Below are 23,711 nucleotides of genomic sequence, written 5' to 3'. Positions count from 1 at the left end.
GGTCAATCAATGAGTGAGTAGTGAGTGGATGTGAAGGCCTAGTACACCACTATAGACTTTATAAAGACTGTACTCTTAGGCTACACTAAATTTATAAAAAAAAATTCTTTCTTCAATAATAAATTAACTTTAGCTAACCATAGCATTTTTACTATGTAAGCTTATATATATATAGAGAGAGAGAGAGCTTATATATAACTTTTATAACTTTATATATATATAATTACACATACAAACAAATTTGTTTAAAACTTTGACTCTTTTACAGTAACTCTTAGCTTAAAACATAAATTTCCTTACATCCTTAATCTACAAGATTTTTGTATTTTTAAATTCTTTTATTTTACTTTTTAAAACTTTTTCTGTTGAAAACTAACATACAAGCACACACATTAGCTTAGGCCTACACAGGGTCAGGATCATCAAGACATCACTAGGCAACAGAAATTTTTCAGCTCCATTATATTAATAATTTTATGAGACCACAGTCTCACATTCAGTGTACCATTGACTGAAATGTCCTTTATGTGGCATATGACTGTGCTTCCAAGCATGTCATGGTGTGAATGTACCATAAGTTATTTAAGCACTCCTCTAATGATGGAATTTAAATTACTTCAAAATTTTTGCTATTTCAAACAACATTTCTACACAAACATCTTTTTACACAACTGCATTTCTAGAAATTATATCATAAACTATATTACATGTCTTAATCCTGTTTTATTTTAGTCACCTCCAGTGGCTCCCCATTGCCCAGAAGCAAAGAGTAAAGGACACACTCATTTCCATTTCCAGACATTTGCTCCTGCTGTTGCTGCTTCTTGGAATGCCAACTCCCTTTCCCCTTCTTATATTCCATCCATCTTCCAACTCTGCCTCAACTTTTACTTCTGAAGATACATCCTCATTGCTTTCCCACTTCTTTGAATTTGTAGAGCCCTACACTTTCAAGCATTCATTCTGTCACTTACAAATCCTTCACTACAACACTCAGATATTTTGTATGGGGAAGTCTTGTCTCCTGGAGTAAATGACATTTGGCATAGGACCACATCATGTATTTCTTATGCAGTTCCCTCAATTATGGATGAAGCAGGCACTCAGTAGACAATTATTAATGAATCTTTTGTTAACTCACTTTTAGACATATGAAGTACTTACTCTGTGCCAGCCATTCGCCATGTCTATTCAGACTGTGTTTGAATGACCTTGTCCCTGGGGCCCGCCCATGAGGATTTAGAGTAGTGTAATTCAAAATGCCAAACTTTTTAATATGGCATGTAGCTGCTCAGCAGCAGAGTGAGAAAACCGCAGATGAACTGGGACAGTCCAAACCTGAATTAGTAATTGGGGAAATTCTGCCTTCACAAAGGATGCACCAAGAACCATTTAGGCTTTCAAGAAAATGGTGGATATTGGTTATGAGGGCTCAAGGAATGATTTGTGAACACACATTTATGCAAACCACCTTTTCACATACCCAGTGGGGAAGAGCAGAAGCTTTTCCCTATATTTTCACAAATCTTATGTTATTAATAATAACTGAATTGAATAGTACTTTTAACTTGTCCAAGAACTCTCTCATCTATTAATCATATAATATACTTTTAAAATGTCATTATATCTCTTTAGTAGATGAGAAAGCTGAGGCACAGACAGGTTAGGCATCTTACTTAAGGATCATGGTTAGTTGGATAGGGAGTTCAAATTAAACAATTTTTATTGACTCTAAATACCACAGCCTCTTTCCACTCGACATTATTGACATTCAGGAAAATGGTTTTAAATAAGTAAGAGTCTTAACTCCTAATTAGGAGTTCTCTTGGTAAATATAATAACTTCTGTATGCTGAGCCCACGAAGGCAACAGCATTGTTTCTGACCCAGGGAGAGCTTAAGATCTGGTAGAAGAGAAAAACAAAGCTTATGTGGGAGTGGGCAGGAAGGTATGAAGAAGTCACAAATTCTAAAATAATAAGTGATCAGGGCCAATTTCTAATATGAAATTTCATTTTATGTAAATAATCTCTTGAATCAAAAAGGATTTTCCACGTTTGCCAAATCTAACACAAACAGAGAAAGTAACGATAGTGGTTCTAAGATCGCCCAAGATCACTCAGCTTATTCGTGGCAGATCAAGGGACTAGTCCTCTGGTTTTCTAAACATTAGTCTACTTTCTTCCTACCTTATCACAGAAGCTAGATGTCTTACTTCATTCATTTATAAACATCTGGCTTAAATATGGACCAACAGTTACGAATAGAACTCAGTTAAAATGAAATCATGTCTTTTTCTTTTATTACATTAAAATACAATTCTGTCTCAGTGCTTATCTTACTGAATTCTCTCTTCTGTACAATTAAGTTGCTGGATCAAAAAGGAAAACATCTGTTCACTTTTCCCCCATCCTTCTTGGCTTTATACTTAAAAAAATAAGAAGAAGTGGAGGTGGACAAGAAATTGTTAAAACAATCTCAAGCAATTCAGAACCCTCAGTGATACTGTGAACACTTTTCTGGCACTATTTTATGATTAATTAAAACCAATTATGTTTCCAACTAAAGCTTGGAACAGAGTTTCAGGAACCCATCCCAACCCTTGGTAAAAAATCAAGTTGCCATATCTTTTCATAACTTTTATGAATCTGGTCACAGAGAAAATGTTTTGAACCTGATGAGAACATCATTATGTATTCCCTGATGACATCTTCTTCTTAAAATTCTTATTTAGCAAATCTCTCTAATTTCCTCCAAATCAAAGACTGAAGCAGTGCCCATTGTTGTTTGATGCTTAATGACATTTTGCTTCATTTATTACTTTGATAGCCTAATGTATGAAGGTTTGCATGACCGGTAAGCTCACAGTACAGTTCTGCCATCTGTCTCCCAAATATGACTAAAAATAAGCCAAGTTCTCTTCCCAGTTAGGCCCGGTTTTGGTTTTTTTTGGATGTTAAATGGCCGATTGGTACAATTTATCCTGAAACACTGGCCTTAATCAATATCTTCTACTTTTTCACCCTACTCCCTGAGATTAAAACCTTTCCTTCCCTGAATACTAGTCAAGTAGCTATCATAACTAAAAACACACAGAACAAAATTATAGTGAGATGTAAAAATTACACTTAGTGAGATGTAATAAATTCTAATGTATACTAAGTAAACTACATTTGAAAAGTTCACTCCTAGGCAAGCCAGAAGAAATAAACCAAATACAAATGCAAACAGTATGTTTTAGGTAGCAGGTGTAAATGCAGGCATTTTATTTAATCAAAATAGATTCCATTTTTTTAAAGTACATATTATTTAATCAATAAATTCCTATTATAACATGTTCTCTGGGGAAAGCAAAAAAAAAAAACCTATAGTTTTTGCTTAAGAAGGGTACTAATGTAAAATTAGGGAAATAGGATATTAAATAATAATTCATATAAAAGTAACAATTCAAATCCACACAAGAACAGGATTAGTGAGCTATTGTGAATAGATTTTCTCCCTGTTCTCTGGGGTCCACCGTTGTCACAGACATCTTTTAAAGTGCATAGCACTGGGGTGCTTATCACTAGATCTGCATCCAATGTCTCAAAGGCAGGGTCTGTCTAGACAGCAAGGGAAGACCCTTCTGGAAGAAAATGTTAAAAGATAGTGGTTTTCTAAGCCCGTTTGTGACACAATAACACCTAATCATTCAGGGCCTGATAATGTCAAAGGCTTTCTTTACAATCAGAAAATAATATTTGGACCCCAAAGAACATATTCAATAATGAAAGTAGTGTCAGAAAACATGACTTTCAGGCGCATTAGGAGCTGTTTGTTCTAACATGTAAACGGCTATGGCTTCTCCTCATCCCTTCCTTGCCTCTGAAAACTAGCCCTCTACTTTGATTAATAACACGCTAGGAATGGATCAGATTATTAGACTGAACTGTTCTTTTTGGACTCCTACAATCAGCAATTCAGTGGAGAATAACTTCATTTTTAACCAAGATAGGGCAGAACACTGGAAGCCCCTCAATAAGCCATTCTCTCCAAGCCACACTCACGACTGATGGGCTCGTTCGGCTGCAAATAGACTCAGCTGTATTCTGCCTTTAAGAAATATTTTAACATGTGTACTTGCTGATGAGTCCAATGACAAATTAATAATGAAATTAACCATGAAATCATTGAATATCCCTTCACATTCTCCTAGGCAGGTGAGAGGCTGCAAGAAACGCCCGTCACATTCCCTTTTATCTCCCCTGTACCGTGAAGTTTGTCAAGAGCTGCTGCTGGGACTTGCAAATTGCTTTTCCTTGTGTTTCACTGTATTTGACTTCCCATCTTCTCACTCTGAGAAAGTGTGTCCATTTCAGCAAGGGTCCTGCCATGGCTGAACTTCATTTAGTGATAGGAAGAAAGGGGCTGAGGTTAAATTAGAGAGAAGTCAGAAGGCCTGGAGTGGCTGCAGCACCTCTTCTTCCCCCAAGCCTCCTCCCCAGGAAATCCTGATATGACACACGGCACGTGACAGCTGGCCCCATGTGAAGTGTTCTCTCTTCCTCTAAGGTCAATGGCCGTAATGAGGATGAACATATTTACCAAACTTGCTGGGAAAAAAACAATAATCGCAATAAAATCCCAGCTCTCTCTCATGGGATTGCCTGTATGGTATTTTAAGAAAATTTAAGCCTGCTGCTCCAATTTGGATGTTCAGACAACATAAAATTCATTTATTTGCATATAATCAAACTAGTCTTTTTCATGAGTCCCCACAATATGACTAGCATTGACTTTTAACCCAAATCCTGGTTTAAATACTAACTCTAGCATAATATGATGGATTTTTAAATAAATTTTTAAAAATCCATTCAGAAACAAGTGTCCATCAATATACATGGGCTGTCCGGAAAGTATCCAGCCATGTAATATGTTCTCGTTACATTAACAATGGCTGGATACTTTCCGGACAGCCCTTGTACGACTGTGGCATGCATTTCTTACACTGGAATACTAAACAGCAATCAAAAGGAATACCTGATACATGCCACAGCATGGAAGACTCAAAATCTTTATGCTGAGTGAAAGAAGCCACATGCAAAAGACTAAATACTATATGATTCCAGGTATATGAAATTCTCGAATGGTAAAATTAATCTATAGTGTAAAATTTAACAATTGTGATTACCATGGTGGGAGTAGAGGTTGACTGGGAAGGGACATAAAGGAACTTCTTGGGATGATGGTAATGTTCTGTATCTCCATAGGGGTTTGGACTGCATAAGTGCATGCATTTGTTAGAATTCATCCAATGTTACATTTAAGATTGATGTATTTCATTATACGGAAATTTTATCTTGAAAGAAATAAAAATAACTGCAAACAAATATGGAACTCTAGTTAATGATATACATGCTCAAGTATTTGGGGGAAGATGCATGCAACTTATTTTGAAACATATCAAAAACAAGACAGATTGATGGATAGAGAAAGGGATGGATAAATGGCTAGATACGTGGTAAAGCAAGAACAATATATTAGAATATGAATTGTAGAATCTAGTTAGTGTGTATGTGGTGTTCTTTATAAAATTCTTTTAACTCTTCTGTATATTTAAGATTTCTTATAATGAATTACTGACAAAGTTCACTTAGGTAGACTGTTAATCTCTTCGATAGAAATGTTTAACCTCTCAGTAGAAGAGGAGCATGCTGCTACTTTCCCATAGATGGTTCCTAGGTATACACACATCTGGTTGGGTGGATCATGGTCTTTGTAGAGTAAGGGGCTTGGGTGTGGTGTCATCTTATATTAATATCTGGAAAAAAGCTCTTTGTTCACAGGTTTGTGGCTGGCCCTCCAGCTGAAGGTTCTGGGGCTGGGTCAGCTCCCAGTCTTTTCATCCTGCTTGGTCAGAGCCTGGTGGCACGGCACTCTGAATGACCTTCACCTCCACTTCTGCTGGCTGAGTGCCCTGAATGTTTGTGGCCTCTACTCAGCCTGTGAAACTGGCAGTCCATCTCTAGACGCTGCTGCAGGATGCCCTTGCCCTGACTGACACCTCGGACTCGAAAGTAGCTCACCAGCTCTCCATTTCACCTCAAAACCACACTGCATCTGAGGGCAGCCAGAAAGACAAAACTCAGGGCCTCCTTTCCATGAGCACACTGGACCACCAAGTGGATGTTCCATGCTTCAGTTCATGTAAAGACAGAGCCATGGTCCTTTTCCAGAATCCTAAACTGGGAAGCAGTGATGTAAGCATACCTCTGTCCTCCATGTAATTTACCACCTAAGGTACTGATTTCACTCTTCTATTTCTCTCTCCTTATCTGTCTCTCTTCCAGCTATCTTTAACCCTCCCAGATGCCATGTCTGGCTCCTTTCCAACTTCAATCTCTTGGCTAAGTCTATAGATGATGGTGAATTGAAGTACTTTCTCAACAAACTAGGAAAGCTCTATAACCGGGGTCCCACCTACACTTGCCCCTTCAGGTGTTAAAGCTGGGAGAAATGAAGGAATCTGGGGAATCCTTACTTGAGACAACAGCGTACTCACAAGGCCTTGTCTTATTGCTTAATCCTGTTTTGCAGAAGTTGTGTATTTCTTCCTCCATTCATTCTGAATTACAGGAGACAAATAAGGCAGAGTCACTGACCTCAAGAAATCAGGTATCATTAATAAGGTGCTACCATGCCATGACAGAGGAGAGAGCTCAGGGTGCTAAGAAAGCACAAAGGGAAAAAATAGGTCAATGCTTGGCTACGTGTTTTCTGTGGCATTTGAGTTGAATTGAGAGTGCCTGAAAGGGCAGGACATATGTTTCCATTGATCGCTGGTATTAAACGCTTCAACAGGTATTTATTCAGCCTCTGGGTTACAATAAAAGCTATACAAAAGATAACAGTTGTTATAATCTACGGTAGTTCCCCCTTACCTGAGTTTTCACTTTCCACAGTTTTAGTTACCCAAAGTCAACCTTGGTCTGAAAACAGGTGAGTACAGTACAATAAGATATTTTGAGAGACAGGGAGAGACCACACTCACATAAATTTTGTCATAGTATATTATTAGAATTGTTCTATTTTATTATTAGATATTGTTAATCTCTAACTGTGCCTAATTTATAAATTAAACTTTACCACAGATATGTATGTATAGGAAAAACATAGTAAATACAGTGTTTGATACTAGCCAAGGATTTAGGCATCTACTGGGGGTGTTGAAACATCCCCTGGGGGTAAAGGAGGGACTACTATATCACTGTGTATACACGTAGATCTAGAAGAATTTTAATCTAATTGGTAGAAAAGATTGATGCAAGTATAATTGTCCCTTGGTATCCGTGGGGATTGGTTTTAGGACTCCCCCTGAGATACTAAAATTCGAGAATGCTCAAGTCTCTTATATATAATGGCATAATACTGTATTTGCGTATAACCTATGTACATCCTCCTGCATACTTTAAATTATCTCTAGATTACCTAACAAAAGGCCAATACATCACTTCATGTGCATGGACTCAAAGCAGTACTTGACAAATAGCAAATTCAAGTTTTGCTTTTTAGAACTTTGTGGATTTTTTTTTCCAAATACTTTCAATCTACAGTTGGTCGAATCCACAGATGTAGAACTCACAGATATGGAAGGCTGACTGCACAGTATTCGCAAGTAACAAGCACCCATTGATCCAGATGTCAGCACGTGATGACAATATGGCAGAAAATGTTGACACTCAGCCAAGTAAACACCAGGGCAGTTTAAATGTTTGCTGGAATGCTGATGTGGCACGGGAAAAGATTACAAGTTTGGAGTCACACACTGGTTCCAACACCAATTCCACCATTATTGGGAGCATGATCTTGAAAGAATTTCTTATTCTCATGGAACCTCAATTTATGCATTTTTAATGCACAAATGAGTGAGTACACATGTAAATCCATAAAAACAAAAGTGGAGATAGTAGTACCCAACCTGTGGGCCCATAGGATTAAATCAGTGTCTGCTATATAGTGGTTGTAACTCAATAGTATGTATATTTAAAACCCACATGATTTTCTGTTTTGTCATTCCGAGTACTAGAGCAACAAAACACAGCTAGTGTTACTGGGTAGGGATTCGATAAATTATTTTTTGAGTGAATGAATGAATCTAATAGTTTTTTTTCCCATTCATGCATTCTCTGGCTCCATATATTTTCACTTCCCACAGACCTATATATAGATGTGACTCACCAGAGAGCAGCAGTGACAAGTGAGAAGTACCAGTGAGACTGTAGGGACTAAGTCTTCAGCTGTGTCACTTGGAGCTGAGATGTAGGACCCATGGTCAGTAGTAAAACAAACAAAATATCTCACTCCATTCTTTTTGTCACATTGAATGCCCATATGCTTCAACTTAGCTAATTAGCTTTGGAGCTTAAAATATCATCCTAATGAGGCCAGGGTTATAAATTCAGTTGCTAACCGGAACGCCCTTTACCACTGTCAGACTCTTGACAGACTGATCTCTGGCAAGATAGCCCACTGCTCTCCTGCCTGTGGAAAAGAGGATAAGAGAGTTACCTTAATAAAGAACATATTTTGCATTGCTCCCCACATAATTTGCTTTTAAGTTTCTTTTTTCTCATTCTGCTTCCATTGCCCTCCTCATCAACCCATCCCACCTTTCCATTTTAATTGCAGTGCAAAGCTTTCCTCAAGTCTGGGAGCAAAAAGAAAAGCTGACTAATTTTCAGTTCCAAGAGAAAACTATTCATGTGGAAACTGTGCTGGTTTTGAACTGGGTTCCGCACAACTGCACCGACTTGTTTCCTTAGAAAATGAGAGTTTCTCCCTTAGAAGCTAGAACATCTAAGCACGTAAGCAGGAACAATCCCCAGGTTGGCTGTGACTTGGACGGTGTTAACCCAATCTCTGCTTATGCCCACTGCAATAGTTAGGAACAGTAAATCTACAGTGAACATAACTGAAAACTGCACTGAAACCGAAACTCACTCTGGATAAATGCTGGAAGGCTGGAGTTGCTTATTTCTTTCTTAGATGATATATATTTTTAATTCAGCACAAATTTTGCAAGAATAATACTACTGCCTAGAAACCACGGTGCTCTAATTCACTCATGGGGATGCAACACCATTCATAAACAGATCGAAAGGTGCTAGTCCAATTTGAATTACTGCATCATATTCACTCCAGGGCCATCTGTATGTGAATAGAAAGCGACATAAATTTTCTCCTAGGCGGCCTGTGCTTATCCTGCATGGGAAGCTCACTGCATGGAGAGAGGCCGACCGGGAGAGGGCAGGGAAGCAGAGATACGCATTCAGAGGAGAAGCCCCATTTTGCACATGGAGCAGAAGGGAATCCCCTGAATATTAACAAGCAAATCTCAAGTGTTTTTGCTCAACAGTGGTAGAATACAAAATTGCATTTATGGATTCATGTGTTTGTAGACTTCACATTCATCCAGAGAGAAAGAGAGACAGAGACAGAGAGAGAGAGAGAGAGAGAGAGAGAAAGAACGTACCATGTGTGCAAGTAAATGTCAGAAAGGGGAAGTACAGCTCACCAGCGTTCACTGTCGTGGTTAATAATCTGAAGGCAGGGTTGGCACAACAGGTGTACAAAATGAGTTATTTCAATGGAGCCAGGTTTTTAATTAATGTAATACTTATAATTACTGTGATCATTAATTTTATTAATATAAAAGAGTTAATAGTTAATATAATTTCCCATGTCCAGTCTCATGAGCTCCTCTACTCAACTTCTAAGCCTACCTTTGTAATGTGTTCTCATAGAATTCTTCAAAATGAAATTCCGCAAATGAACCCAGCTTTAGTTGTTTAATATTTTATTTTCTTAAGTAGTCTGAAGCATAAACATTCTCCAAGTCTGATACTGCTCAAAAAGGACTTTGAATTGCCAAGACAACCATTTTTAATATAAATGTATTATTTTGGGGATAGATCTTTATCAGTATTCAAATACTGGGGGAAGTTTGAAGATAACCAATGGCTCAATTTATTACTGGTCCTCCGTATTTATTTTTATTGGCCACTGTTGATTGGAACAATAAAAATATTTTTCCATATCATGAGGATACATCTTAAATTTTAATTAGAGGAAGTTCTGTTCTAGAAGACTAATGTATTATAAGAACAACTTGGAGGCTCATTTTCCTCATTTTATAAAAATGAGTATTTTACAATTTTACCTTGGTGAAGGAAAAATAAAATGTGACTGAAACAATCAAGGTTTCTTCTGGTTGTTTTTTTTTTTTTTTTTTTTTGAGACAAGATGTCGCTCTTTCACCCAGGCTGGAGTGCAGTGGCACAACTGTAGCTTACTGCAGCCCCAAACTCCTGTCCTCAAGGGACCCTCCCACCTCATTCTCCCAAAGCGCTGGGATTTCAAGTGTGAGCCACTGCACCCGGCCAAGATTTCTTCTCTTAATATGCACCATGCTTTTCAAAGTTTGAATCTAATGTTAGGTACTCAAAATGAGGTTCACCTTATGTTTCACATAAGTTATATACCTCTTCACAGTTGTAACCAGCTCCTCATCCGATGGTTACAATCCCCTAGGGTACACCAAATAGACCACATTCTGTTCTGTCATGCTTCAAGACCTGTTTGGGATTTTGACCTATAGAAAAATTAAGAATTGAATGACATGACTGGACTTGATTCTCACTGGCAAACTCATTTTGAATTTGATTTTCATTTTCCATATCTTAGAGACTTTTTTTCCCTCTTTTTTGTTTTTTGCATGTTGATAAGTGTTTAGTCATTAAAGCTTACGGAGGTCAAACCCAGCACTCACACTGGATCTGAATAATGTTCAAAGCAGTACAGTAAGTAGTTGGTGTTAATCTGTTGCTAATTTTTTCTGATGGAAGTACGGAAGAAGGGCAGTAAAATACAATTGGTCATATTTGGGATGAAATTATACTGTCAGATTTTCTGGACAAGAAGGTTCGAGAATGGTAAATAGGTGCTTTAAGAATCCACAGTGCTGGCCTCTGCAGCAGCACAGATGCCAATAGTGCATTCTTCATTGGTCCTGCCACTTAATTCACGTGCTTCTTGTGACACTGCTCCATGATATTTCAGAATGGCTTCTCTTAAGGAAACCGATATTGTAAACCATAGCACATCTAGAAAAGTTGTGCTACCAAATCTCCCAACCTCAATCTGTGGCCACAACAGAGTCAGTGTACTCTCAGTCCCCCGTGCTCCCTAAAGTGGCATAAGTAAGTCTCAGTGGAGACATTGTTACCACCATGTAACTCAGTAAAAATCACTTACATTTTCTGAGCTTCAGTTTCCGTATCTGTAAAATGGATGCACCATGCTAGTCCTCCTTACTTCAAAGAGATGTTATGAGGATGCAATGGGACGAAATGAAAAAAATGCTGTTTAAGTTCATACTTGTTTGCACAATGGCTTTAAAGATAGTTCTTTCAGAAGTCATGGTCATTTGAATCGTAAATCTTTTGGTGGTGGTGTCAGAAGGGCAGGAAACGGGCTCCTTGGGAGCATGATCCAATCAAGTGAACACTTTAGCCTTTTTTTGAGAAAGTGCAAGGGGCAAAGTCCCTCTCTCCAAGTTTCAGATGGCAATTGTTTGAAGAATAACCTATTATATTAGTTAGGATAGGCTAGTCCATGCTGGAGCAACAAACAACCCCGACATCTCATTGACTTAAAAAAAAATAACTGAATTTCATTTTTTTTAATTTAAGCTTGAATTTCTTATTGTCACAAAGTCTGGGCAACTGCAGGTCTGTGCAATTCAGCAGTCACTTGTCTTCCACAGGTAAGGTGGTTCTGTGTCCTGGTTTCCCAAGACCATTCAGTTCATGTCTACTGTCCTGGAATAAGTATTAAAAGAGTCCCTTTCAGTCCAAAAATTGTCCTGGTATGGGTGACAAAGATTATGATCATCCTGTCAATGGAGTAACCCAAGTATTTAGCCTGCCCCACCCTTTCAACATGAAACCTTCACAACAGCTGGGAAAAGAGAAACTGGAGAACATTACAGAGATTTTTACTGCCTCCTTCCAGAACTGTCACTTCAGTTCAAGGGTCCCTGGCCAGAACTAGTCACATGGCCCAAGGAACTGCTAGGGTAGCTGGTAAAATTTAGTCTTCTGAGTACCTAGCAAGGAGAAAGGAGCCAGATAGTGGTGCTAATATAATGTCTTCTTTATCTGCACCATCAGGACTGAAGACACACGTGGACCAGCAGTCCAGACTTGCTGACTTACAGTTATCTCCAGGTTACTGAGGGCCAGAATTCAGGTAAGGCAAGCAAGTGCTGCTCTTGTTAGCTTTTTTCCAGGGTGTTGCTTTTTCCCTTCTGTTGGGCAACTGAGCTGTCACAATCGAGGCTCTTCTCTGACCTCCCAGCTAGATACTGACTGTCACTCTTTCTTCACTCATGCAAAACTGATTGCCAGCCTACACAATTAGTTTCCCTGAGCTCTCTGAATTGTCCACAGATATGTTTCTTCTGGTCAGGGAATCTTCAAACAAACACCTTCAAAGTCTGCAGTGCTTTGAAGAACATACCATCAAGCCTTCAGTATGACAGCTGATAGACGTGTTTTTGATGCAGTCTATTTTATAGTAAATATCTATAAACATGGAAAAGTATCCTGCACTTGCAAAAAACTTTATCACCTTCCAAATTTTATTGGCAAGGAAAATGGAAGAAGTGGTTTCCACATGGTGTTGGTAGAAGGATATTTCTAATGTTTTACTACTCTTCACCTAATATTCATCCTTTAAGATATCACAAGTCGAGATATGGCAATAACTGAAACTTTGAAGTATGAAAATTTGTCACGATTTAACAGGTAAAAGTAAAATCTGGGGGGGAAAAGTCAATTTAAAAAACTTACCTTTATGTTATCCTAAAAACAAAAAAGGAACCATCAGAGTAATACGCTTTACGCTGGGACATCATGAAAGTGTTTTTTGCCCATCACCATAATCATGTGGTATTTGGATAGGGATTTTTCTCCCAACCACCATGAGAAAAATGAAACTCCTTCCGTTCCCTCTTTGCCTATCTAAATGTGCATCCTTCTGGCTCCAGCCTAAGTCTCATCTCCTGTTTTCCTGATAACTGTGGCCCACAGGAGTCTCTCTCTCTCATCTTAGTCCACTGAAAAATGCTTTCCCTGGAGCACTTGCAGGAGATCACTGAAGGTTCTTGTTAAAAGTCCAGATACCCAGATCCACCTGAGATCCAGTGAAATCAGATTCTCTGGGAGCAGAGGCCAGAAATCTGTATTTTTAATAAGCATACTCTTGTACATTATCCTATGAGAATCTCTATTCTATTCTCATATCTTCTCCAAACACTCATATACTACCTGGAACTGTTAAATACGAACAAAATTTCATGTGCAGGTTTCTTATAACTATTCTGTAAGCTCACTAGGGACCCCAGTGTATATCTTGGGTCTTTTTCTATTACCCACATCACACAATGGATTATCAACTTATCCTGGGTGGATGGAACTTCCCAAAGTTATGGAGTTATATACTGATTTACCCATTAGAGGCATATTTGATGCTGAAAAATAGAGGGAAGAACATATTTAGATGAATCTTACTTCCAGTGGTCAAAAGCTTAAAAATAACACCTTCTGTAATGTGAATAATTATTCATTTATTCATTCATTCACTTATCATTTCATCCATTTATGTCTTCCCATATTTACTAATTATTTGTTGAATGCCTACATTGTGCTTTGTGTTATAACCAGTGACTTGAATACAGAAAAACTGGCACGTGTTGGAGACGGGCAGACCATTACAAACCCCACAGTGTAATAATCACCAGAATAGGATGCTGGAGTGTGCAGAGAGCTGAGCATCAAGAGAGGCTTCTCTGGAGGTGTTGACATATGCTGAATTTTTGAAAAATGAGTAGGATTTAGCTTGATGGAAAAGGGATTTTCAAACATAACTAATGATCATGTTTGCAAATTTTAAATTGCTTATTATGGATCTGCTTAATGAGAGACATGCTTTAAGTGTGTCTGTATGCTTCAAGCATGTGTAAAGTAGTCTGTATATCTATTGAAAGTAAGAGCACTTCATTTCAGTTTGGTATATGTGTTGGCATTTTAATCAAATGCAAAGCATTATAGATCATTCTTAACCAAACTAGTTAAGGTTCTTCCAACTGAATTACATACATTTAAAGTTATGTTCACTGTTTCGTGGAAGTTTATTAACTATATCCTACATCTCAAACAATGCCAGCCTCAAGGTAGTGCTCTCTCAATTGGTATATATACATATTTGGAGCACCTGTCTCATTATATTTCATTATATGCCATGACTTGGGTATTTATTCCCAACATTTTGGGATGCTCAGATTTCCTCTAGTATTTAGAATATGTTCTTATTGACCTTGAATGTCTATTAGAAAGTAAAGAGTAACAGCATCAGAATATCTGTTGCTACAAAAGAACTTCCATGATAAAACCAGTACCAGAAACTTGCAAAATTCCCCAACCACAAAGTTGACATTAAGTAAAAGTCAAGTGTCTTCAAGTATTTCTTATCATGGAATACAAGCTTTTACAGAGCACTTTTACTGCACATTCCTACCAAAGGAAACTGATGTTGGAAATACAGTGACTCTAGGCCAAAACAGTGCCCATTTATTCTTAAATTGTCAATGGTACAAAAAAGAAAGGAGCAAGGAAAGTTGGGGAAAAAGACAGAGAATACATATACTGAAACTAACTTAAAAAATTTCTTTGGTATTTAAAAGCAACAGAAAAAGAAGCACAATTCTGATAAAAGTATAAAAGGAAAAGGAAAACTAAGCATTGATAAACACTAAGTTGCAGAGTGATAGGATTTTTAAAATATAAATGAGTTATAATAACTATGTTGAATAAACTCCTAGAAAATACCATGACACCATGCACCGATATATACAACAGTAACTATTTTCCATCTTAAAGCTGTGCTGCCTTGGGATTTTCAGATCCAGGGTGAGAAATCCTTTTCCCTTCTCTCTATACAAACATGGGAAAACTATTCAAACCTCGGTTTTCTTTCCATCCACGGGATTTTATTGTAATATTGGTAAAGACAGTAGTACCTATGCTATACAAACGTTAAGAAACAAGTAATAAGAAGCAAGATAACTTGCTTCTGGTTCTCCTTGCCTCCCCCAAACAAAAGACTGTGCTGGAAGAAAAGCAGATTTAATTGTAAAATGCAAAGACTTTCCCCAGATTGGAAACTGGAGGAAAAGGGCCCATTTTGCAGTAACTGGTTAGAACATGGGTCCCCTAGGACTTAATTATCTATATCTTGTTAGGCTATAATATGGGCTCTAAAATGATATTGCAGTTTTTCTACCACCAAGAAATTGACTAGTGAAGTTGAGTAAATCAAATGTCGATGTTCTTCTTATGGGTGAACACAGACAGCAACCACAGCCTGCAACAGGGAGCTGTCATGATGCAGCAGTTAGTTATTAAGTGTGGCTCTTTGAAGCACATCAATACAGAAGAGTTTGTACCCTCATCAACTGGCAGTGTTTTCGGTGGTGCTCATTTCCACATTTCAGTTTGGGCAGAACGGATGATCATCACTCTGTCAAACACGTCCCGGGTGTCCCTGCTTCGACGCCATACTCTCCAGGGGAATTCTGAAAGTTCATGATCATCTCGATGGCAATGCCAAGTAGAACGCTGACAGACATGAAGGCCCCGGAGCCCTCTGTGCATGGCCACTGCTGAACCCCTGTCCCATCCTCTCCTGCCCCTTTTGGACCTTTGCTCTCATCCTGCATTTTTGGCAGCTGTTTTTTCTCTCCATCAGCTCCTTTTTTTTTTTTTTTTTTTTTTTTCCACATGACAAGCAAGTTAACATCAACTTTATCCTAACGGAATCTTCCTTTTTCCCCATTCTACCACCGCAATCCCTTTTTTCTCTTCTCCCAACTGCCTGTTCTAAAGAATAACTTATTTGTTCCACTTCACACTTTTTCCCACCAAATTAACCTTGACAATTAACTTCAACCCGATTTCACCCTGATCATTACGCTCAGAGTGGTTTTTTATCATCAATGGATCTGAAGTGACCACCTTCAATGACCTTTTCTGCATCCTTTTGGTTAAGTATTTGCCTACACTGGCCACTCCTTCCTTCCTAAAGTTTCTCTCTCCTTTGCCTTCCTGGCTACCTTCTCCGGATTCTCCTCCTTCCAGCTGATGCTTCTCTGTTCCCTACTGAACTCTCCCTCTTTCATCGCCTACAGATGGCCATAGCTCATGTCCAGGATCTCAGTCTTCTGTTCTCTCTCTCTGCTCACCGTCTCTGTCTCCCATCTCATTTACTATCTCCTTTATTTCAGATTTCCAAATCTAAATCTCCAAGCTCAAGTCTGGCTTTGCAGTCACTTGCAGTTGTGTGTGCACACTCAGCACACCTGTAGTCACAGTCTCCATGTCTTGCCTGGATTCTCTGCCTTCTCCTGTCTTTCCTACGGGGCCTGGGACTGTCCCATCAGCCCTGGGCAGCATCCCCACCCTCTCTTATACATTCCCTGATGGTTAAGGAGCATGAAGTCTGGGGACTGTATTTTCTCAGATTCCACTGCTAACTTTCAGGTCCTGCTAATAAGGTACACTGCTATATTTTGAAGGCTGAAAACAGGCATGTTTTTCTTCCTCTGCCAACAGTGGTAAGGACCGTGCATGCCTCGGCAATGTCAGGTTTTGCCACAGTTGGCTGGACCCTGAACCCTCCTGCTTGTCACCAGTCTCAGTGCTGCAGGGCTGCTGTGACATTGGTAGCAGTTCCCACAATTTCTCTACTTTTGGTAGCATTAGTAACCTCTTAACTCAGGGACCACAGCTCAGCTTGAACTTGACAGCCAGTAGAGGCCCCCCAACTTTTTGTCCCTTGAACCCCTCCTTCTGTTTTGCAGGTACCTATGTCCCTGGATTAAATCTCTCTGTGTTGGAAGTATCTTAACAGGTCTCTATTTTCCTGCCTGACAACGATACACTGTCCCCAGTGACTCGGGATACAAGGTCTGTAGCATCTTTTCAGCTGCTTTCTCTTACCACGAAAATCCCACCCCTTCCCAAGCACTGCCAATTCCTCCCCTTCAATGTCTTCCTCTTTCCTTGACCAATGCCTCCACCTAGATCATGCCATTGAACTGCTCTTAAAGTCTTCTACCTGGTTTTCCTAACCAGCCAATCACTTCATTATCCTCATCTGACATCAGGTCAATCCTCTTCGAATAATTATTCTTTCTATTTCAATAATTTGACTATTCAAAGAATTATTCTTACCATTTCAATAATTTGACTAAAAAACCTTGCCATGGACCCAATCCTCACTTCCCACAGGACAAAGACTGAACCACATAGCAAGGGATTTGAAATATCTCCTATTCCCATGGCCTTATTTCCCCTCTTCCTTCCACATACCACATGTGCAGTCAACCATGGCTGTGAGGAATTCATTCTTGCAATATACTCCTTGATTTCTTGCCTCCAGACCTACTTTTCATTATTTTCCTACCTAGAATGTGACTCCCCTCCACCCTCAGTGAAAGGAGCCTTTTAAGAATCAGTCCAAATGTCACTGGAAAGCCCCATATCCAAATGGATTCCTGCAGCATTTTGAGCCTAATCTATGTGGTTCATCACACTCTCAGTTTTTGCATCTCAACAGCTATGTTGTCCCTTGTGGCACAACATGGTACCGCTTAACTTTTAGTTGAATTATGTTCTCTATGCTGAGCTCAAATCTTTGCTTTAGTAGATTAAGAAAACCAGGAAAACATTTGACTGAGTTCACTTACCATGTTTGCGGTCCAAACTAGAACCTAACCTTACTGAGATTTGGGTGCTATGGTCTTACCACAATTTAAGCCTTACCTATTCAGTATTTAATGATGAACTCCTGTGAACTGCCCAAATCTCTTTGTCAAACTGCAGTTTTATAGAGACTATTGCTTGAAATTAGTGGGTCATCAGATGATAAACTTCCTCATGTATAATTTTCCCATTTCAAGACTTTCTAATTTATAAGCAAGATCTAAGATTCTAAATGGGTAAATACATAATATATATTAAGTTGAATCATATGAAATTGCTATTTGACCATTTTTGACCTATAAAAACGACAATTTTCGGCCGGGCGCGGTGGCTCACGCCTGTAATCCTAGCACTCTGGGAGGCCGAGGCGGGTGGATCGCTCGAGGTCAGGAGTTCAAGACCAGCCTGAGCAAGAGCGAGACCCCGTCTCTACTAAAAATAGAAAGAAATTATATGGACAACTAAAAATATATACAGAAAAAATTAGCCGGGCATGGTGGCGCATGCCTGTAGTCCCAGCTACTCGGGAGGCTGAGGCAGGAGGATCGCTTGAGCCCAGGAGTTTGAGGTTGCTGTGAGCGAGGCTGATGCCATGGCACTCTAGCCCGGGCACCAGAGTGAGACTCTGTCTCAAAAAAAAAAAAAAAAAAAAAAAACCCGACAATTTTCTATGGTTCATCTTAGTAAATATGTTAAAATAGATTTCTGATGCACACTAATTTTCCACAACAGAGTTTCTTTATATAATAAAGCACAGTGAACAAGTATACTTAACAGATAAGCCTCATAGTAGAGGGCTTTAATAATGATAGCAGTAATAATAGCTAATATTTTTTGAGCACTTATTATGTACCAGCCATCATGGTAAGAATGTTACATAGATTATCTCTTCTTTTCCTTATAATGACTCACTTTTAATCACCATTTGATAGATGAAGAATGATGAAAGATGACAGATGCTGCTCAAGGTGGCCAAGTAACGTCTCCAAGGTCACTAACTACTATTGGTGGAAGAGTCTGAAGTAAGCAAGTCTTATTCAAGGGTTGCCATTTTTGACCACATGAAAGAACAGAACTCCTTTTTCTCCTAGAGACTTTCTGATTTTTCATTCCTTGACCCCTCCTGGTAATACTAGGAGGAAGAATGAAATATACATAGAACTCACGGAGGGGCTCAAAGCTACCTCCTCCACAAGTCCTTCCTAAATCATGGAGCTCTGATCTTTCTGTACTACTCTAGAGTCCGTTAACATTTTCCCCCTTTATATACTACTTAGCATATCCTGCCTCCTCTCATAGCTCTGTAAACATGTTTAAATTTTCCAAATAAATTGCAAAGCTCCATCAGGGCAGTGAGCATGTCTAATGTACTTCATTGCCCGGAGCAAGGTGCAGACACTTTATTTCCATTCAAACACAACCCATTCATCCATCCAATAATTATTAGATCTTAACACAGCTGGGTGCAAAGAATACTGAGATAAAAGGCCCAGTCTCTACTCAAAAGGAACTTATTTCTGCTTAATGATGGCATGAACAAGTGTGTCAAGACAACTGCACACAGTACCATGAAAGAGTCAGCCGGAATGTGCTGAGAGCAGAGAAGGGGGCCACTCGGCAATGGGGAGGGGAGGGAGTTTACAGAGAAGGTTCTCCAGAACCGAACCTGTTGGGGGTTAGCCTGAAAAGGCAATGGGGATTAGCTAATGAAAGAGCTTGAGAAAGGATGTCCAGCAATAGCAAGAGGTACAAGCACACAAAAGAGATTGGAACATTTGGGTTGCCGTGAGTATTTGGTGTTGTTTAAGGACAGGAACAAAGGAATTAGAGAGAAAGGTAGGAGAGAGAAAAGAAATAGGAAGGAGAAAGAAAAGAGGAAGGAAGAGAGCTGTTGAATTTAGGAAAATTCAGATGGAAGTAAAATCAGTAGCCCCATCAGTAGCCAACCAGTAAAGCCAGATAAATTCAGAGCCACTCTCCAGTGGTCAGATCAATGTCTGGGACCCTAAAGCCCAGGCCCACACACAAAAGGGAGCTTGGTGTGTAAGAGGTAAAAGAGCCATCACACAAAGTCTGATGACTTACAATAGATTTTGGAAAGGTGGAAATACAGTCACATAGGCACATGAAGATGATGAAAATAAAGAAGGTTCTATTTCTACCTGTTTTGGTAATAGAAGCTCTTTAGCTGAACAGATGTTACATTTCACCAAAATCTAATAGAAACAAATCTTTAGAGGCTTTATATATTAAGAAATAATATAATAGGGATTGCATTGAATCTGTAGATCACTTTGGGTAGTATAGACATTTTAACAATGTTGATTCTTCCGATCCACGAGCATGGTATATTTTTCCATCTATTTGCAAGATCTGCTATTTCTTTTCTCAGTGTTTCATAGTTTTCCTTATAGAGGTCCTTTACCTCTTTAGTTAGGTATATACCTAGATATTTTATTTTCTTTGTTGCTATTTTGAAGGGTATTGAGTCTTTAATTTGGTTTTTCGATTGACTGTTATTAGCATATATAAATGCCTCTGATTTATGTATATTAATTTTGTAGCCTGAGACTTTGCTATATTCGTTAATCAATTCCAGGAGTCTCATGGTTGAATCCTGGGGGTTTTCCAGATAGAGAAAATAATTATACACTTTGTATGGAACCAGAGAAGACCCCGTATAGCAAAAGCAATTTTAAGCAACAAAAACAAAATGGGAGGTATTAATTTGCCAGACCTCAAACTATACTACAAGGCCATGGTTCTTAAAACAGCCTGGTACTGGCACAAGTACAGGGAAACAGACCAGTGGAACACAACAGAAAATCCAAATATAGAACCATCCTCATATAGTAACCTAATTTTTGACAAAGCAGGAAAGAATATACTCTGGGGACAAGAATCCCTATTCAATAAATGGTGCTGGGAGAATTGGTTAGCCACTTGTAGAAGACTGAAACAGGACCCACAGCTTTCACCTCTCACAAAAATCAAATCATGGTGGATAACAGACTTAAACCTTAGGCGTGATACAATCAGAATTCTAGAAGAAAATGTAGAAAAGACTCTTACAGACATTGGCCTAGGTAAAGAATTTATGAAGAAGACTCCCAAGGCAATCACAGCAGCAACAAAAATAAATGAATGGGACATGATTAAATTAAAAAGCTTCTGCACAGCCAAAGAAACAGTCACGAGAATAAACAGACCACCTACAGAATGGGAAAAAAATTTTTGCATACTACACATCAGATAAAGGACTGATAACAAGAATCTATTTAGAACTCAGGAAAATCAGCAAGAAAAAATCAAACAACCCTATCAAAAAGTGGGCAAATGACATGAATAGAAACTTCTCAAAAGAAGATATAAGAATGGCTAACAAACATATGAAAAAATGCTCAACATCCCTAATCATCAGAGAAATGCAAATCAAAACCACAATGAGATATCACTTAACCCCAGTGAGAATGGCCTTTATCAAAAAAACCCAAAACAACACATGTTGGCGTGGGTGTGGAGAGACAGGAACACTCATACACTGCTGGTGGGACTGCAAACTAGTGCAACCCCTGTGGAAAGCATTATGGAGGTATCTTAAACAGATTCAAGTAGACCTGCCATTCGATCCAGCAATCCCATTATTGGGCATATACCCAAAGGAAAAAAGGTCATTCTGTAACACAGACACATGTACCCGAATGTTTATAGCAGCACAATTCACAATAGCAAAGATGTGGAAACAACCCAAATGCCCATCAATACATGATTGGATTAGTAAACTGTGGTATATGTATACCATGGAATACTACTCAGCTATAAGAAATAATGAAGATACGACATCTCTATGGTTCTCCTGGAGAGAGTTGGAACCCATTCTATTAAGTGAAGTATCCTAAGAATGGAAAAACAAGCATCACATGTACTCACCAGAAAATTGGTTTCCCTGATCATCACCTAAATACACATCTGGGAACGACATCAATCGGATATCAGACTGAGGTGGGGGTGGGGGAGTGGATGGGGGTATGCCTACACAATGAGTGCATTGCACACTGTTTGGGGAATGGTAACGCTTGAAAGTGCTGACTTGGGAAGGGGGGGTGGAGAAGGGAGGGATATATACCTACATGATGGGTGCAACGCGCACTATCTGGGGATCAGACACGCCTGGAGCTCTGACTTGGGGGGAAAGGCGGTACATGGGCAATGTATGTAACCTGCAATTCTGTATCCCCCATAACAATAAGATGAAATAAAAAAAAAAAAGAAATAAAAAAAAAAGAAATAATATAGCAACCTTCCCAAGAGATTTAGCATGTTCTTTGTCTAAATAAATATAATACAAAGAAACTGGTCTTTTGGAATCCTTAATTAAATAGTATTAATGCTATAGAAGAAAGTGTAGGCTGACTGCTATCCAAAATGAATCATAATAAAACAACAGAAGGTTTTCCAAATCTGGACACGTTGTTAACGACATTCAGTGGAAGGAAGAATTTTATTATGTTTCTTTTAAAAAGTTTGTGTCTGAGAGGTTCAAGAAAGGATAGCTGAGTCTGGCCAACGGAACAGAGCTAATAGCCATGGCCAAGGTGATCAACCCCACAGAGATGTCAGCTTGCCTAACTAGGAAAATGTATTTTGATGAGAAATTAATAGATGTGACCATGTAATATTTATGGATTGCCACTCAAATGAAAACACCTTTTAATACGTAATTGAAACACATAACAAATTTATAATGCCTTCTGCGTTTCAAAATTTGCATTGAATAATGGTAAAGGGCAAGGAAACTACCCCATTGTTAACTGATTGATATGCAGCATGAAATGCATTCAATATTTATATCCTTTCCATACCAATCTTCTATTTTTATTTATATGATCATTTCCTGACAAACATAATATGAACAATGTCTGCAGAATTTTTATTAACAAAGTGCAAAGACAATACCACTGTGCCTATATAAAACCATCTGCTAATGTCTCATGTCAAAAACTATTTATGTTATTTTATTTTTCCCTTCCTCTGTTTTCTGAAGGCAACCAATTCCCATTAAATTAATCCTGTTCACCTTCCAGGCATTTATGCATTCTTCTGGCATTTCACATTCTTTGGGAAACCCCTGGGTATGCAGATTTCATTACAAAAATTCCTAAAACCAAAGCAGGGTCAGGGTTTAGAAGTGTAATATACCTTTCCCTTCCTAACGCAGAACCAGAGGGCTATGTACAAATACAGTATTTCATTTTGTAATTAAGTTCAGGTGAATTATTCAAACTTCAAAATGTGAAATATGCCATGATTACCATTATTGAAACCCCTGTAATTCTCCGTTATTTTTGAATGGGAACATAGCTGAAGGTGCCCGATTACTAAAGAACAAAGAAAGGTAGAGCATTCTTGCCTGCAGATTCTGAAGAAAAATATTTTCTAACCCTTTAAATCTTCCTCTTTTAACTAGACTGTAGACTCGTTCCACTGACAAATCTTCACTCACGTTTGAGGACTTTTCTGTAAGGCAAGTTCTTCCCCTTCCCTGTGCCACCCCCAGCCCCAATCTCCCTCCCCCTCCACAAACAACAGTTAACACAGAAGACATCTCCATGGACTGATGCAGAACACCGCTTTATAATCAAGATTATGCTTTACAATGGGTAACACTTCTCACCTGCTACTTAATTTCTCAGGGCCATACAAGAATGAAAGAGCAGCAAATCACAGTTCTTAATGGAGGGCAAACAAGGGCAAGCTGGAGAGTCTTGTAGAAACTTCCTAAGTCCTCTGACTCCTGTCCATACTTCCCCAGGAATCTCTCCTTGACCTCTCAGGTCTTGTTGATTTTTTT

General features: G+C 38.8%; 1 protein-coding gene across 1 annotated transcript in view; it reads right to left on the bottom strand.

The window, feature by feature from the left end:
- NCKAP5 (NCK associated protein 5) overlaps window positions 1-23,711 on the bottom strand; it is a 719,900-nt gene that overhangs the window by 245,354 nt on the left and 450,835 nt on the right. The window lies entirely within an intron of this gene.

The sequence above is a fragment of the Eulemur rufifrons genome, chromosome 1 (genome assembly GCF_041146395.1).
Source record: "Eulemur rufifrons isolate Redbay chromosome 1, OSU_ERuf_1, whole genome shotgun sequence".
NCBI lineage: Eukaryota > Metazoa > Chordata > Mammalia > Primates > Lemuridae > Eulemur > Eulemur rufifrons.
This window is presented reverse-complemented; position numbering and strand designations above follow the sequence as displayed.